Source organism: Silene latifolia, chromosome 10 (genome assembly GCF_048544455.1).
Source record: "Silene latifolia isolate original U9 population chromosome 10, ASM4854445v1, whole genome shotgun sequence".
In the NCBI taxonomy this organism is placed as follows: Eukaryota; Viridiplantae; Streptophyta; class Magnoliopsida; order Caryophyllales; family Caryophyllaceae; genus Silene; species Silene latifolia.
In genome coordinates, this window is record NC_133535.1 from 44,829,811 (window position 1) to 44,849,020 (window position 19,210).

General features: G+C 34.9%; 1 long non-coding RNA gene across 1 annotated transcript; it reads left to right on the forward strand.

The window, feature by feature from the left end:
- The first annotated feature begins 510 nt into the window (after nucleotides 1-510).
- LOC141605576 (uncharacterized) lies at nucleotides 511-4,311 on the forward strand. The gene is made up of 3 exons (XR_012526388.1): nucleotides 511-785; nucleotides 880-1,072; nucleotides 4,044-4,311. It is a non-coding gene; the product is annotated as an uncharacterized LOC141605576 (long non-coding RNA).
- Nucleotides 4,312-19,210: the final 14,899 nt, after the last annotated feature.

Consider the following 19,210-nt stretch of genomic DNA (forward strand, 5'->3'; position numbering starts at 1 on the left):
TAAGAGTGAACCTGCAAAATCTGATTTCACAAGCTCGAATGCGTCTCAGGGCCCGCCGACCGAGGATTCAAAATTTTCTTTTGAAAAGGGATTAGAATGTAAAATTTGATTTTACAAACTGGGATGCAAAATTTTATTTCGCAAAGAGGAAAGTTCAATAAAATTTATTTTAAGAACTCAAATGCATGTCAGGGCCTGCCGACCAAGGAATTCAAAATTTTATTTTGAAAAGGGATTAGAATGTAAAATTTTATTTTACAAACTAAGATGCGTGTCAGGGCCCGCCGACCGATTGATTTAGAAATTGCGAAATTTTATTTCGCCAAAAAGTCAAGTTCAGAAAATTTTATTTTAAGAACTCAAATTTTATTTTTCAATTTTGTTTTAGAAAAACGAGACTTGAAATATTTTACAAAATATGCGGAAGAAAATTTTATTTTACAACAGCGGGTTTATAACCGAGTAAGTTAGACATACTTAATTAAAAGACGGGTTGACAATTGAGGTGGACCATTTCACGTGTCATTTGAGTGCTCAGCAAAGTTTAGAAAAGAGGATTTCGTCTTCATTGACCAAGTCTCTGTTGGCTTTCTTTAGCTTTTCCTTTGTGCACAGAGAATTAAAAACACAATCAATCCTCACTTTCAATCTGAATTGATTTTTTTATTTCCTCCATATCTACCCAACGAAGCTTCAATCAATTGTACTCTCCGATACGGAATGAAATCAATCATTATTCCAGCTGCTGATTGGGGCAAGATGGCCGATTATGGAGCACCATCGAAGTAAGTGCTTCCCCTTTTTTTTCCTTTTTTTTTGTTGATTGATTTTGACTTTATATTCTTTAAATGATTGCTCAATTGTACTATCCTGACGTAGATTGCACCTTGGCCGTCGTTCCAGCGCTTGATTGGCAACCAGATAGTCGGTGTCGGGGCTCCGTTGAACTGGCTCCTGATATAGAAGGAAATCAACGGAGGTGTGCCGCAATTTGAGCCCCCGATGGGTGACTGGATGACTGATGAAGGAGCCCCATCGGATCTTGTAATTTCAGACCGGACTCTGTCAGATTGTATGTGTTTCTCCCTCCTTATCGACTGACTTCATATTTCAAATTTTTGCCCTTTTCTTTTGCTTTGTTTTATGTTTTGCATGGTCTCAGGAATAAATTCATGTGCTTACTAATGATGCATGATGATGTTAATTATATATGATGATGCATGATAATATATGGTAGCTGATGTGTATGCTAATGATGATTCTGATGTTCTTACGACAACAAGTACCACACTAGCTAATTGTTCACCTTTTTTTTAAATAGACTATAGAAATATGATGTCTCCATTACTAGCCCTGCTAAGAATAAAAAAAATGGTGCTGACGATCCGGGAAAGGGGCGGAGTATTATGAGTTTGGATTGGTACCCAGTTTTCTGACCACGCTTTTAATTCTTGGCACCACCTCCGATCAAGCTGTGAGTATTTCCGTGTCTTTATTGACTGATTCATATTTATGCCTCTTTTCTTTGTTCTATTCCTTTACTAGTCAAGTCGTATGCTTGATTATACGATGGAACTGATAGTTTTACTGGTCTTGCGAATCAAGTAGTGTGCTTGATAATAGGACTGAACTGATTGTGCCATTACGACATTAATGCAAATAATGCATGATATTGATGATGATATATGCTGATGTGTGATGACACTTACGACAACAAAGACCACACTAGCTAATTGACAATGCGCTCTTTTCGTAAAATAAACCATAGACACATGACACATCTCATTTCTAGTCCTGTTACAATTTTTTTAAAAACGTGCTATTGAGCATGATCTGGGCAAGGGACATAGTACTCTACTCCTAGCTGCTTAGGTGTTGTGCCTATTGAATTGTCATTGCTTTGTAAGTCCTTATAACTTTTTTGGTCAGGGCTGTCGTCTAAATGTAGTCAAACATATGCGGTGAGTGTTTTTCTATGCCCCTGGTCTTAACTTAACTGAAACTCTTCACTATATGTTTTGTGGTAGCCCCCTGTTCAGGTATTTTCCTTTTCCTTTTTTTTTCGACCTGGTGTGGATCGTGGTCTGTCTCCATGTTACATCAGGTATTTTTCTGTGTCAGTCACGCAGCTGTCGCATAGCTAGCACACTTGTTTTCTTTTGTTGCTTTCTTCTCCTTTTTTTTTCCGACCTTGTATGGGCCGTGATTGTGACAATTTGTTTTCTTATTTTTGTTTTTTGCCTTGGATTTTGAGATTCATATTGTAAAATGAGTTTTGCTCTCTTTATAGTAACTAGCTCGGCTAATTACCCAAAACTAATACTATAGAAATAAAATATTTTTGTGACCGTATAAGTGTAGTGTACATCCACCGAATTCTTAGATGCTAAACGAGGGTGATAAATGGAATGGAGTAGAAGGGTCTATAGTGTTAGAAGACACTGGAGACCTGTGTGCCTCTCTCACTCACCAAAATGAATGAAAGGATCGTCCCAAAAGGTATGGAGACAATGTAACTGTGGAATTGACTCGTCTGAGAAATGAAAAAGTGACTACTCTGCAATTTATTTTATTTGCATCTTGGACCGGAGCTTTTTTGTCTTTTTTTTTTTTTTTACTGGAACTTTTTTTTGTCTTTTTTTTTTGTTACTGGAACTATTTTTTTGTCTTGTGAATTTTTGAGACTTTTGACATTGGAGTTGATTGCAAATTTGGCTGGATTTTTTTTCTTATCTTGTGAATTTTTGAGATTTTTGACATCGGATTTGTATCTTTTGAGATCATAATTTTTCTTTTTGAATATTTGAGAGTCTTGAAACAGGATTTGGATCTATTTGAACTCGTATCGGTACTTAGACTCACATCTTAAATTCATTCTAAGGGACTTGTGGTCACCTATCTTGTTTTAAGGGCATGGAGTGTGCGCTCCCGTGTTTCATTTGGTAACTTTGGGCACGGGTGGACTAGGAATATGGTTTTAATGTTTTTGAGGCGAGATTTCTAGCCTCAATGGAAATGGATGACAATATTTGCTAAAAATGGTCGATCATATGAGTTTGTGCTCATCTAGTGGTCATTTGAGATATGAGAAATTGTCAAATTTGGTAAATAGAGAGATGTGCTCATTTAAACTAGTAGTCACGTGAAGTATGAAAAATTAGCGAATCAAGTAGAAAGATGGAATCTCCAAACCTATAGGTCACCTAGTTAGAGACACGACGATCAAGGAATTATCATACCACAGAGATGGAAAAGATGGACTAGTGCACGCCCTCGTTTAGGCTGACTCTAAGAGGTCGACTGATCTACACTAAAAAGATACGCCCTAAAGTATTTCAAGTCTATTCTACTAGTTAAGGGTAAAAAGTAGAACAAGTGACTAATAAAAATGGCATATGTTCGTTTTTTTATTTAACTCAAAAGGACTAGTATGGTCCTATTATAATTAGACACTTATGTAAACTAGTGTTTTTTTTTTAGGTAATGTCAGGAACACTCGTATGAGATTATATGACTATAAGAGTGAATTTTCTTATTCTGTTGACATGTTTGTTCTTACTCTTAGTTTTTTTTATATATATGCAAGTGCGAAAGGACTTGGATGGTCCTAGTTTAATCAAATTTTGATGGAAACCACATGTGAGTTGGTATTGTCTAGTCTTCTTGTACCCTTCTTTTGTTCCCAAGTTAGAGTGGCTATTAAATTAGGGTCTCGTCTACTCCTCCCTATCCCGGATCATGACATCTTAGCTTTTAGAAAATGATTTTATATCTTTTTATTGCAGACAGGACTAGTATGGAGTAATGTATTGAATGTACATGTGTATGATGCTAGCTAAGACCTGAATGTGAGAATATAATTTTTTTTTTACATGTTCTGCAATACTCTGCTCAGCAATAATGTTGCAAATGCAGGCCCTATATGAGACACCGTCTAAGAAAGGAATTTAATATGTGAAGTGCGTGCGTCGAACTACCTATACTAAATGCTTAAATGGACTGAGTGTCGCATGTAATCTAACACTAATATTTGACACGTGCAGGACTTGACGGACTATGATGCAAACGCTTCAATACTACTATACATATTACTATATGCTGATGCTCAGAGATATATGTGCAGATGCTTATGAGATGAAACAGGAAGTGGGTAAGGCTAGTGAGTGCAAATGCATATGTATATGTACGTATAAATCTTAGTGCCAATTTATAGACCAAATTTGTTAATGTGTATGTACGTACATGATGCGGACGCCTACTAAGACACGTCTCTATATCAATGCCAATGCATATTAAACTACCTTTTTTTTTTTTCTTTTTGGCTAATCTACATAGTATAAAAGCTGTGTTTTTTTAAGCTTTTCTATTGGTCCCTTCTTTTTAGGGCTTGAAAAAAAATTATTTGAGTAGGTCCCCCCATGTTCTTCACATATTTATTTACTCTCTTTCCTCTTCTTTCATTAATTTCTCTCTTGATTCATCTATTTTCTCAATCATATCATATTGTATTTAATTCAATATTAAATTAAATTATGATATGAAAAAAAAAGTATATGAAACATTAGAATGCAAAAAACCAAAAACAGTAAAATACCACAAAGCAAGTAGTATTTAAAATTAAAATGGTTGATACACCTCTATAAAAAACAAAAAATCTAGAAAAACTACTACTACTTTGTAAAGCCGAATCCGATTTCATCGAAAAATTAATTTTGTAAAATTTTAAAAAAAATCTTAACACTAAAATGTTATAGTTCAAATAATTTTTATATTATAAATTATACTAATAATATATTGACTCAAGATGAAACTTTACAAAAGAAAAAAAAAACGAAAATTAATATTACTGACAAAAATTCTGAATTAGAAACATACAAACACGTATCTACCTTTTCTCGCTAAGCAATATCGATTTTATAGAAATTTCGTCACGAGTTGCAGTATGTAGGGGAGATCATGGGTAATTTATTTATAGTTTCAATAATGAAGATGATACTGATAGGTATGTACGAGAGAAAGAGAGGTCAGTGATTAGGGATGCAGTTGGTAATATAAGAGAAAAAGGTTCACTATGGTGCAATTACCCGAGGAGGTTTGGGGATGAAGGTAGGTGAATTTTAAGTTTTTAGGGTTTAGGTTATTTAGGGAGGATTGACTTAGTTGTTTTAAATTATACTTCGATGAGTGAATGAGTTTAATCACCGGTTTAGGTTTTGTGTTGTTAGGTTTGTTTGTAACATATATTAGTCCAATTGTTTAGGTGGGTAGAATAGTTACGTGACAATATATTGTTTTTAGTTGTCACCAAAATAAATCCATGTTTCTAATCCATTTTTTGAGATTGAATATGATCTTATATAATTTTGTAGCTGACATAAAATTGGCTTGAAAGATCGACACGAATTTGACATTAGCGGTTCTATATCCGTGCAAAAGAAATAAAAGTAATAAATTCCAAAAATATTGTAACAAAAAAATATCAAAAATTAAATGTGTAGTTTTAATTTTAAAATAGGGTAAGGAAGGTCAAGTCCCAAGTCAAACATGTTGCATATAAGAATATGTTCAGTTTGGGACTGGTTAGATGGATTATGGAGCAGGCTAAGATCAAAATACAACTCAAAAAAAATTTTGTAGCACCTATTTTTCATTTTAAAATAGAAAACAAATAATTTAAGAACAAATCAACTATATAAAATTAATATTTTAATTATACTCCTTTGTTACCGTACTTATATCCAAATAATTATACAAAGTGTATGTACTACAGACGTAATATGTTATTTAATAAGTATTTTATTATTAAATAATAAGCAAGTTATTTAAAGTGCGTCTTTTTAATCATGTTAGTAATTTAAATTTAAATTACTAAGATATTTTAATTATTATTTTAGATTTCATATATAAATTTTAATATTTGTGGCATGTATTCACATTTAATCAAACTTCATTTTTACTAACGGGTCGAGCGGGTTGGGTAAGGTTTTAACTCTAAATTACGTATATAATCACCTTACTATAAAAGTTAAAGCTTTTAAGAGATTGTAATTGACTCCTTAAACTTAGGAAGTTAAAAGACTTTTCTTATCCCCTACATACCCCACCACTAAAAGCTTTCTATCATTTTATTTTCATTTAAAGGGTAACTTCTACAATACAATTTCTTTTATCTTTATATGGTTTAATAATAAAATTTATTTTATAAAGTCTGATCATTTCCGGTAAATAACATTAAAATTAGTTTCAGTTTATAATAATCTTTAAAAAAATTAATCAATACCAGTAACACCATTTGGAGTCGAAATTATTTTCACCAGATTTATAATTTATATATTTATCATTTAATTTCACGTTGAATTATATTTGCATTAATTACCAGTAAAACCATTTGGAGTCTAAATTATTTTCACCAGATTTATAATTTATATATTTCTCATTTAATTTCACGTTGAATTATATTTGCATTTAATTAATTGAATATATTTATGAATAACAAAGTTTTTAAAAACAAACCCGTACATTTTTTGTACGGGCATAAAACTAGTTATTAATAATGGTAAGATTATACTTCTTCCATTCAACTCCACTCTACCACTTTCTTTTTTCACGTTTGCCAACGCATGTTTTATGCGCTAAATATCGTTGGCTACATATTTTCAAAAATTATAAAAGTAAGATATTTTTAATGTACTCGTAAAGACGAATCAAACAAGATCTCACATGAATATATTTTCACTTACGTATCGAAAGAAAATTGAAATTGAATACACTTTTATGAATAGTGTAAAAAAATGATATTGGTAGAGTGGAGTTGAACGGAGGAAGTAACAAACAAGACATACACAATATAACCTAACAAAGGTTCTACGGGATCTACGGTTAGGTTTGTGGGTAAGAAATTGGGCACTCACAACATTAAAATACCGCGAGGGTATCTCTCGCTTTTGTGCTCCCCAGTCATATGGACCAGACGAGTTGCCAAAACGCGACGTCATGAGGTGGAAAATATGTGTAATGCCTAGTCGGTCGAATGGACCTTCTAAGTATACAACATACTTTACCAAGGGTGAATAGGGATAGCTTAAATGGCATAATATTGACTTACGGAGAGGCTATGCCTTTTTTGTCTGAAACAATTATACAAAATCATGATATATAGTTAAAAAAAAGCAATAATAAAAAAAAAAAAATCATGACAAGAACATTCCAACGTTAGTTCAATGCAAGAAAATGCTACTCATATGATATAAAGGTACAAAATAAGTCCACACTAGCGACCGATACGAAGTCAACAAAAAATTCCTACATAATTAACTCATAATGGTTTAGCATGCATCAATATCATATTGTCATTGGTTTCTATTGTTCAAATTTACTCCTTTGCATACGTACCATACAAGCAGGTCTTGACAAAACCGAAAGAGGGCAAAAAAAATGTCAAATATATAATATTACAAATAAATTTCAAGTCTTACCCTCTTATTAAGTCCCCAGCGGAGTCGCCACTGTGAGATCCTGAAAAAATCTCAATTTTGAAAATAAATAAGTAAATAGATGAAGGAGTCGCCAGTAGGTTTTATAAAAAACAGACAAAAATAAAGTTAACGGAAAAGGCCCCTTTTGATCCCTGGAATGGGGACTGATCCGTCACTCCGGTCTGAACCAAAGATTGCGGATTCGAGGGTAAAGGTACGGCCAAGGAAGGTGTTAGGCACCCGGACCGCCCATCAAACTGACGGCTTCTACTATTTATTTGTAATATTATATATTATATATTTGACGAAATTAAGACAAAGAAAAGAAAGTTAGTAACAAACTTTATACAATTATTTACAAGACAAATTAATAAATAATAAAGACAAAATAAAACAATTAAATAAAAGGAAAAAATAAAGAAAACTTATTCAATTTCGGTACCCTCAGGCCTATGTGAATGTTGACTATTAATGAATTTCGACTTTGTCGTAAATTAACGGCTCTTATGCGCTTATATGGAAAACTGGGATGATTTATGTAAATGGTTTGATTTGAAATTGAGATAGTTTATTTGTGACGGAGTATAAAAGTATAGAATAAGGGACTGGTTTAATATTAGCTGTCGGTACTAATTTTGTGTTCTCTAGTTTTTGTAGTTCCTCTGTTCGTCCTCCGTATGTTTCTCTTCTTTTCGTCTGAATCTCCTCCTCCAATTGTGTAAGAAAAATTTGATATTTATACTAGCTTGGTATGTACATATTTCGATGAGATTCGGAGTCTAACAATGGAATTTGACTTGTATTCATATTAATGCTCCGCACAAACATTCTTGATAGAGCATCTTGGATTTATTTTTATCTTTTACCAACATTCCTATCTTCCTAATTTTTAACTTAACCATATTCCATGCTAGACCACAAAAATCAATTGTGTATGCCTTTTCTTTTTATACACATCTGAGCTCTCGGATATAATTTGACAAAATCATGTTACGGCCTCACATTCTCGCACACACTATTAATCCGTTGGTGTCACGTGAGTTATGGGCTAGTGGCCTAGTGCTTGAGTCGGCTTTAAATTGACATAAGTTTTGATATGGAACTTTATTAAAATAGTATCAAATATGGTAATGAAATGGACCGGGTAAGGAATAAGTCTAAAAGTGATTTCCTATTTATTACTTAACGGTTTTATGCCGTAATATGATAAAATGGGCTGAAATGGACATAGAGGGTTTAAGGGTGGTTTTATGCCATTTTGAGTAAACTCTCTGGAAATAAGCGTAAAGAGCCGTTACTTATAACATTGTCAATTTTCATTTAGTCATTAGATTTGAGCCTCATCATCGGGTACCCTTAAGGCTAGGTAGACATTTTGAGGTGTCTACACAGGGCCACTTGAGGAGTTGTGAACTAAAAATGCGCGGCCACGCTCGGAAGGTATCTATGACAAATAATTCCGGTCAAACAGTTACTCTCCAGATCGAGAAAACCACTCTAGATTAGATCACATGCAAGTACGATCTGCGAGACACCTTGCATTGAGTGGGAGATAGTAATAGGACAAGAGAATTGGTGACTCACACGTGTCTCGGACAAGTGGGAGATTGTTGGAGTATGTGTCCTCAACAATAGTGCGATCACATATTAAATCTCATAACAAGAATACAAAAGGGATGATTCAATATTTTGTCAACTGATCAACATTAATCGGTAACAATTGGCTGACTAGAGTTTGACGTTACTGTCGTTTGACGGTGGTGATCAGTTGATCTCTTAAGGTCACACCTAGACTTAATGTGACCCATTTTATATACATGTAATTGTGAATTACTTGTTAATTTGCTAAAAGTAATTTATTTGATTTAAAATGATATTTAATTAGTTAAATATGCATTTATATTTCTAATGACATGTTACATGTCATATGTCACACATTACAATTGACAAAATACAAATTGTAAAATGGAAGTCCATTTTATGTGTGGGAGCCGGTTTTAGTAGGTAGTTGTATGTGGTTGATTATTTTATAAAGAAAAGCATAATCATGACACTTGACCTACACCTAAACCTAGCCAATTATTTGGGTAAGACAAAAAGCAAAAAGAAAAAGCTTTTTCCCTTCCCCATGGACCTTGACCGGCCACCCCTCCCTTATGAGGACATGATGTTCTCATTTTTGTTTACTCTCTAATCCTTTTTGGCTTATCTCTCAAAAACCTCTCACACACAAAAATAGTTTTTATGCTTAAATTTGTTCTAAAAATTCTAATATCACAACAATATTACTAGTGTAGTAATAATAATATTATCGGAATACATTTAAGGTAACTAGTAATATTATCTAGTTAATGATATTATTAGTTTTATGGGATAGTCTTGGGTGCAACTAGGAGGAGAGTTTCTAATATGGAACTTTTGTTTTTGGAGGATCATCCTAATGTTATTAAGCTCAAGAACAAGGTTAGGAAGGTGTCCTACCTTGTGCCCTAAATTCGGTCCACCATTTTGTAAGGGTAAAACCGTTTTTCTCCTTATTTCATTTATTTACATATTGCATGTAACTAGATCTATTATTCTAAATTAGTGAGTAATTTAGAAACTAATTAGAGGAGTCTAATTAGGGGTTTATGAACCGAACATAACAAACGCAAATGACTTTTAATGGAAAGATTGTATTATAATAAGAACTAAATGTTTAACAAAATGTAGATTGTTTAACAAAACAAATGCTTAACCAAATGTAAACTAGAGAGAATTTGTGCTTAAGACTATATGAAAGGTGTAAGAGAGTGTAAAAAGATATCCTAGAATGACGGATTAAGGTCTCTATTTATAGTAAAATAGGGGCATAACGTAAAATCCATAGAGTAAGGGAGTCCCGATCGGGGCCTGGCCACCCCGATCGGGGTCGTAGGTATCGGGCCATTTTCTCTTTAATTCTTCATTAATCAATACCAAGTATCCTATGCTCCATCATTAAGCTCCTTAATCACCCGGTTAATTGCATTATTATTTTTGGCATCCTAAGCTTCCAAATTGACTTGGTCTTTGGACCTTCTTTTGGGCTTGACTTTCATTTCTTTATTTGTTCATCAACCCAAGCTCCATACTTCTTACTCGGGCTAGGAAGTTACCAAAATACCCTTCCTAGGTCATGCTTAGTCTTGTTAGCCCCGTGGACTCATATGCTTGCTACTTTGACGGGAAAAAGCTATTAAAAGCTTAATTTCCTACAAAACACAATGAAAAGAAGCAAACACAACTAGAACATGGAATTAGCTCACATAATCACTAACATTAGTGCAAATGACATGCAAAATGGAGCTAAAGTAGGGGTTAAAATCATATATAAAATGGACACATCACTTTGGATTGGCACCAGACAGGAGAGGGCAATAGTAGATATAAAGATTATATTTTACCAATTCAAAGATATTCATATATGATAATTACTACATTTATTCAGTAATTAAGAGGGAAATTATGGAGAAGATTTGGTCTTAAAGAGGAAGAATTTATCTGGGCAATTAAATGTGATTAAGGAAGCAATTAAGAGCGGCATTAATGGAGAATATTGCACCTTAATGATGGAGATTATTGTACCGTTCAAGCACGCTATATAAGGAGCATCCAAGATCATTTAAAGAGAGACTCTTAACACATTTCGTGCTACACAATTACAATACTTAGAGCAAAAATATGATATTGTGATCATTATACTCATATTCTCTCTAAAATCATAGTGAAATCCTCTCCTGTCTTGGTGCCCGTGGTTTTTTCCCATTTAAGGGTTTTTCACGTATAAATTATGTTGTCTTGTTACTTTCCTTATTTACTTTGCATTTCGTACTTTCTACCATGCTTTGCAGTCATTATAGTTAAAAGTAGAGCTAGTTAACCCCACATAAAACTCTACCCTAGTCAGGTTCAGCCGCGCAGAATCCACCCAAAACAGCTGGCAATGACAGACTATTTCTCAAAATGGATAGAGGTTGAGGTATTTAATGAGGTAAAAGATAAGTAAGTAATCTATTTTATCAAACGTAACATAATCTGCAGGTTTGGAATTCCTTCAGAAACTATATGTGACAACAGGTCACAGTTCATATTAGACAGTGCTGAGAGATTTTGTCCTAGGTGCAACATTTAACTAAAAAAATCAGCACCCAAAAACCCTCAGTCCAATGGGCAGGCTGAACCCAACAACAAAATCATCGTTGAAAATCTGAGAAAAAGGCTGGAGGAGTAAGGAGGGAAATGGGCAAATGAGCTACCTCTAGTGATGTTGTAATACCCCATATTTTGATAATAATTTATGAGAATAATTTATGTAATTTAAATAATTAATTAAAGGCATTTCTAATAATAATAATTACAAGTAAGACGTTAATTAAATAATAAAGTAAGTAAGTGAGTCGGGAGTAGTCATTGGGCCGTGTGACACAATTTAGAGGACCGGTTTTATTGGCCTAATATATAAGTGATCGGGATTTGTATCGGGATTTAATAATAATAATATGGAAATAATAATAAGTAAAGGTAATGATAATTATATCAATAATACGCCTAATAATAATAGTGTTATAGTAATAATAAAATTATTAAAGATAGTATGTGGAAATCCTACTCATGGTAAGACTAACATAATATGTAATAATAATAATATAATTTGTAATGGTAATAATAATATTGGTAATTCCTATAATAATTAGAATAAGGTAATAGTAATAGTTTCCTAATTGGCTTCATATACTCCCTGAGTTTAGACTATAAATACCATGATAATTCTGAAAAGTAATTCATAAAATAGAAGAAGAAGCTTTTGGAGACGGAAGAGGCAATTAAACGATAAAAGGTAAGACCGTCTTAAACTTAATTAAATTTTGTTATAGCTTGTAACCGTGACATTCACAACCACCGTTCATCACCATAAGAGCGACCATAGGACCCGTGACTTTGACCTAGGACGACCTTGGACCACCATGACTCTGACCTGACACTTCATTGACCGTCTTTCACCGTTATGGGGTGGTTTTTGAGGTGCTTAAAGGTGGCGGGTTAGGCTATGCGGGTTTGGGGATCATGGGACTCGAACCCTAATTGACCCACCAATTGGGCATGTCGTGACCTGGGAATGGTGGAGTTGTGTTGGGGTAGCCGAGTCGGCCATGAGGGAGGTGTTGGTGTGGTGGCAGATGGTGGTTGGTGATGGTGGTGGTGGCGAAACAAGGGAAAACAGGAGTAGTGTCGTGGCTGTTTTAGGACGGACACTGTAGCCATGTTTGTGACTGTACCGGGGACGAGGGACCACTCCCGGAACCTCCGTGGGTCAGTGCTGACAATGGTGGTGGCTGGAGGTGGTGAGAGTTGGTGTAGTTTATGGTGTCGAGCTGTTTGGGACACAGGTTTGAGAGGGGTTGATGTGTTGTCGTGAGATTAGGGCGTGGTGTTGCAGGCGATAGGAGGTGGTAAGGTTGGTGGTCAGAGGATGGTTGGATGCGTCGTGGTGCAGGGAGGAGGTAGTCAGGTTGGGTGATGACCGTGGTTGTTGATGGTGTCGGGTTTGGAGGGTGTTTATGGGGGTGGTTAGACAGAGTTTTGAAACCATGTATGAGGAGAGTGTTGTGGTGTGTTTTGTGACAGGTTTGATTTGGGTGACTCGGGTTTGTATTTGAGCCGGGTTTTTAAGTATCGTAAACCTTTAATAATAATAATAATAAGTAATTAATTTGAATAATGAATATAATTTATAAATAATAATGAAAAGTAATAATTAATAATTGATGGGAAATTATAATATTTATGTTAGGTGACGATTTGTGAAAAAATTATAATTGGGTTCGGATTGCTTTAATTATTTGGATCGCTTAAGCTGCTTATTTGGAATTGCTTGCCAGGTAGGGATAAATCCTACTCAACTCTTGTTCGATGATATTTGGTATAATGGATGGTTTATGTTAATGTGGAATTGATCATATGTCTATTGTGTTGATTGATATTATCGTAACTGTTGGAAGGGAGAATTATATTGCATTGTGTTGGTTGATATTATCGTATTCGTTGGAAGGGAGAATTATACTGCATTGTGTTGGTTGATATGAATAATTGTGATGAGATGATTTAATTTGTTATCGTTATTGTGAATGTGGAAATTGTGAAAAGTTGTGCGACAGTCAGGTGTACGTTGTTGAGGGAGTTTGTACTCTGGGGTAATGGTAATATGTACGTTATGAGGGAGGGGTAATATTACATGATGGCAGTACATTGTTAAGGGAGGTTTTGTGAGGGAGGGGTAATATTACATGATGGCAGTACATTGTTAAGGGAGGGGTATCAAAGTAATGTGAGCACGTTGTTAAGGGAGGTGTGCTAAGTCATGGATAGGAGCACATTGTCAGGGAGTTGTGCTATGTGAATGGAAATTATATTGCCTATCGTATGTTCTTGTTGTTAGTGTTTATTCCTACTCAACCTCGTGGTTGACTGTGTATTCGCGAACACCTGTGATGAACCATAATGGGGAGCAGATTTGACAAGTACTAAAGATTAGCTGACTTGGGAGCTATGAGATGCGTGAGGACTTGGCCAGTCTACCTAGAAGTCTAGACCACGTCGATTATTAGATCACTTTATTTATTTTCGATGCGAGTTGTACTTTAATTTATATTAAGTTTTAGTTGGTTAATTTGTAATAAACATGTAATCGCTAAAGTTTTATTTAAAGTACTTTGGTGAGTTGGACTTTTTTATTCACTACCTCTGGCAACCGAGATGGTAACAGTCCTATTTATCTAGGAATGTCTTGCTAAAGGCTCTTAGATAAATGATGGTGTTACAGATGTGGTCAAACACGACTACCCCGAAGATGGCAACAGGACAAACATTGGTGTTTGCAGCAGAGGCAGTGGTACCATCAGAGGTTTTGTTCCCCACTCACAGGTATGGATGTATGACAATGGAGCATAACCAGGTGGATATGACCATGAGCCTGAACACTATAGAGTAATTGAGAACAAGTGCTCCCATATGACTAGCCTCCTACAAGCAATCAGTAGCCACAACCTATAACAAGAACTGGAGAGTCAGGACCCTGGAGGTGGGAGATCTGGTCCTTAGAAAGGTATTCCCAAATACCAAAAATCAGAAAGCTGGTAAATTTGCACACAAATAGGAAGGGCCATACCAGGTGGAGAGTGTAGTTGGCCGTGGGGCGTACAAACTAATGTCCTTGTAAGGTCAACTCATAAACACACCATGGAACATTCTTCACCTGAAAAAGTACCACATTTGACCAAGTGTAGGGATCTTAGTGTACAGAGGATATTTCAATAGTCCAAAAAACCATTAAAAAAAAGGAAAAAAAGGTAGGGTAGTATACAATTACAATTGCTTATTTTCAAAACTCGTAGTGTTTTTCCTGCTTTTTTATATTCTTTTTTTTTTCAAAATGGTTTGGGATACTTTTTGTTCTTTCAAAATTCTGTAGCTTTCTGGGTCCAAGGTTACAATGGAACCCCATGAGATAGCATCAGGTATCCTACATTGCTTAGTTGGCATTTTAATTTTTGCTTTACGTTTTTTGGAAGAAAGACTCTGAGTCATATCCTCAATTACTCGTTAGGTGTAGTACAAAATGAGATTTATCTCCCGAACGCGGGGGGACGAGGCATACGGCAACCTACATGCCCAACCGAACTTTTGATAGCTGACCGCATACCGTTGATCTTACCCCGCCAGGTAGCATAGGTGGCGATGTTGGTGGCCATCTCAGTCAGGTCTTGGATCTTCACTTCAGCCCTGGAAAGACCGTCAGTGAGCTTCTTGCAAACCCCTTCAGTGGGAGCCAGTTGATCAGTGTTCACTGGCTGCTGCTTCTTAAAATCAGCCAGATCCACCTTCAAGTCTACCACATGACTTGTTAACTCAGCTCGCTGGTCTATTAGATCATCACAAATGCTGGCCAACTCCTTAGTCTTGGAACTGTGACCAGGCATTCAGTTCATGACCTCTTAATCACCTTACGGGCATAAAGAGCATATTGCAGTACCTGGAAGATAGAAAGATAAAAGGTCAGAAAAGGGGAAGTAGATTCTGCATAACAAGTAATAGAAAGAGGTCCAAATGCGAAGATGTTAAGTAAAAAAAACATACCATGAAAGTATTTATCTCATCAACCTGTAGATACATTTAAATAATACTATTTAGAGTTAAAATCGACACCGGGCCCAAAACCGACTCAAAATTCAAATCTCGGCTCAACACGGGTCAAACCTGTGTTAAGCACACAAAACCTCCCCCAAATAACACCTAAATACCATCCCCCGACCATCTTACACGACATGATAGTAAACACCACAAATCACACCAACCAAACAATAGATAGAACAACGGCCACGTCTAATCTTGAAAAAGATAGGACCTCGTTTGCGTTCAGGGTGGCTCGTGCCCCTTCTGGCCTCCTCCTTAATCACCAAGCAAACTCAACCGACTTACCACCCAATATTTCTCTATAAATACCCCCTCATGTTCACCTCTTTAGGGTATAAGGTACGCGAGAGTCCGCCCCCCCCCCCCCAACTTCTCCCTTAATATTTAAGTCAAAAATCGACACGTGTTTTCGACCTACCGATCGAAAACACAAGCCTTACAGATTTTATTTTGTAAAGTCGCCGTTTGCATTTTTCCGACCAATTTGACCAACTTAACATTAATCAATATGTTTTCAAACAACATATTTTCAACGTCTTTTCAAAACAAAATCCTTATTTAAGGCACTCTTTTAAACTTATTTTGATCCCGAGTAGTCGCATAACAAGAAGTAGTCTCAATAGTCGTCTACTTCGCAACATCATAAAATATAAGTTTGAGGGTGTAAATATCCCACTTATTTCATGTATTTATTGTTTTCATGACATAAACAACATGAAGAATCACTACTACAGATACAGGCTATAACAACGGTTAAAAACCGTTGTTATATAAAAAAAGCGGACGTTGTTAAAGCGTCCGTTGTAAAAGGTTTTAAAAACGGTTGGTTTTCTCAAGGAACCCGTTGTTAAAACTATTAACAACGGTTTTAAGTATAAAAACCCGTTGTGGAAAATGTGACTCAATTTTAGGGGGAAAGTTATAACAACGGGTTGTAATATACAAAACCGTTGTTATAACTAAAGACAATGGGTTGTTTATAAATAACCGTTGTTGTTTGTTCTTAAAAAATAAAAAAAAATTAAATTAAATATTACTAGATGCATGCATAATTATGGCCCGTTATAATTCCGATGCATGCATTATTACTGCCATCCCTGTGCATATGAACGGACAATATGGAATGAGAAGGGTTAGTAATAAGATTTGAAGCAGCAGAGAGAGATATGATGATGATGATTATGGCACAACTTCCTAACATATATATTAATTAAAAAACAACTCAAACCACACATTGCTTAGTATAAATACATGCATTATCTCAACTAACATTCCATTATCTCACTATACATCTCCAAACCCTAACTGCTAAAACAAACTCCAAATAAACCCTACTTAATCTTTCAAAAAAACTCCAAACTCCATCAACAAAATGAATGATATCATCCTTAAGACTCTTACTATGATCAAGAACAACAACAGTTTCATCCGCCGGTTGCTCCACATTGAGGAAAGTTTCAGGAGCTACCTTGCAGATGCTCGATCCATACTGAAGGACGCCAAAAAAGATGGCTTGACACAGCAGCATCAGTTGCAGCTATATGACGATATAGCAACTGCTGAACGGAACCTTCAAATAGCCAAGGAGGAGAGGACGGATATCATAGAGGAGAATAAGACTCTCTATGAAAATATAAGAATTGCATTTTTATTAATGTAATTTTTTTTAATTTATGTATTTATATATATATATATATATTAATTATGTTTATCATGCATTCCTCTCTATCATCTTGCTTCTTCTTTGTTTTAGTTTATTTAATTTGTTTTACTAGCTAATTAAGCGAATAATACTTAAAGAAATAACATAATGGTCGATAAAAACACATACACATGCAAATGAAATAATTATAAAAAGAAAATAATGACGATGAAAGACGATGAAACCAACAGTGACGGCGAGATTTACCTGATAATTAGAGAAAGTAAGAGACGATGAAATCAACAGTGACGTCGAGAAGATAAAGCGACGATGAGAAAGAGAGAAAGAGACGATGAGAAAGAGAGAAAGAGACGATGAGAAAGTGTGTGTTTTGTGTTTGTGTTTGTGTTTGTCTGCTGTGTTTGTGTTTGTGTATTAAGGTTTGTGTTTTGTGGCTGTAGCAGATTCGTGTTTGTGTGGTTTATAGTATGGAAGGTATTGACGTAAAACAACAACCGTTGTCAAATAAGTTTTAACAACGGTTGTAAAACAACCACCGTTGTCAAATAAGTTTTAACAACGGTTGTAAAACAACAACCGTTGTCAAATAAGTTTTAACAACGGGTTTCAAAAGTAACCGTTGTGATTACTTTTCACTAACTTTGCATCAATTTTGCGCCAAATTATTAACAACGGTTGTGCATGTGTTACCCGTTGTTAAAACTTATAACAACGGTTGTTATAACCATACCCGTTGTAATTAATTTTAGTAAAATTCGCGCCATACATTCTACAACGTCTATTGTGATTTTCGTGAATAATCGTTGTTAAAGGGCGTTGTAGTTGCCTGGATTTGTAGTAGTGAATGCATAACACCATCCAAAATTAGGAGAAATGAGCCAAAATCGAATTTTGGTCTGAGACAGAAGCTACTTGTGTAGCATAGTGTCTCGCGCCCTTATGGGCTTCTCCAGCCAGAACTCAAACGTGTTAGTGTTCATCTTTCCTTAATATTTTCCTTTTATTTCTTTATTTTCTTTTACGGTTTTTACCACTTTAATTTAGTTTCTTATAACCAATTTTTAACCATTTCCAAAAATCATCTGTGGTTAAATTATACCATGACGGTTTTATCCCGTGTTTCGATGATACTTGTTGGTTAATTACAAATTCATGGGCATTTAAACACCCTTTTATTTTAGTCACCATTTTTTCCACTTATTTACACTTGCAAGGAGTTTTATTCATATCCATAATAATCCTTGGTTCATGTATACCATGTCGGTTTAATCGCGAGTACGATGACACATGTTGACTAATTATACAAAATAATGAACTTAACATAATTAGTTTATATTAAGCATTTTATTTCATATTAAGCATTTTTATTTTACTTTATTTTATTTTATTTTTGTTTTATTTTTATTTTCTCTTTGTCTTGACCATATTGCATGTCATCCTTGGCCAAACATGTATGCCATGTCGATTCCACTCAAATTTGATGACGAAGCGGTTAAGCGTACAGATTTTACACTTTCACTTGTAAATTATTCAACAAGCTTGGAAATCCAAATCTTGAAAGGTTTCACAAAACCCCTATTAAACTTATTTAATTGATTTTATAAATTACTTTTAATTTATACTCATATGAATCTAGTGCATGCATAACAAAAATAACAAGATTAGGAGAAAACGGTTTTCTTACATTGATGAGGCGGATTCATGGGCACTAGATTTGGACTCCTTCCTAATCTAGATCTTGAGCTAACTAACATATGATGATCCTCAAAAACTCCATAGGTTCAATGATGTGAACACCTCCTCTTAGTTGCACCAAGACTACACCCAAAAATACTACTAGTAATGACTAGTTATTATGTAA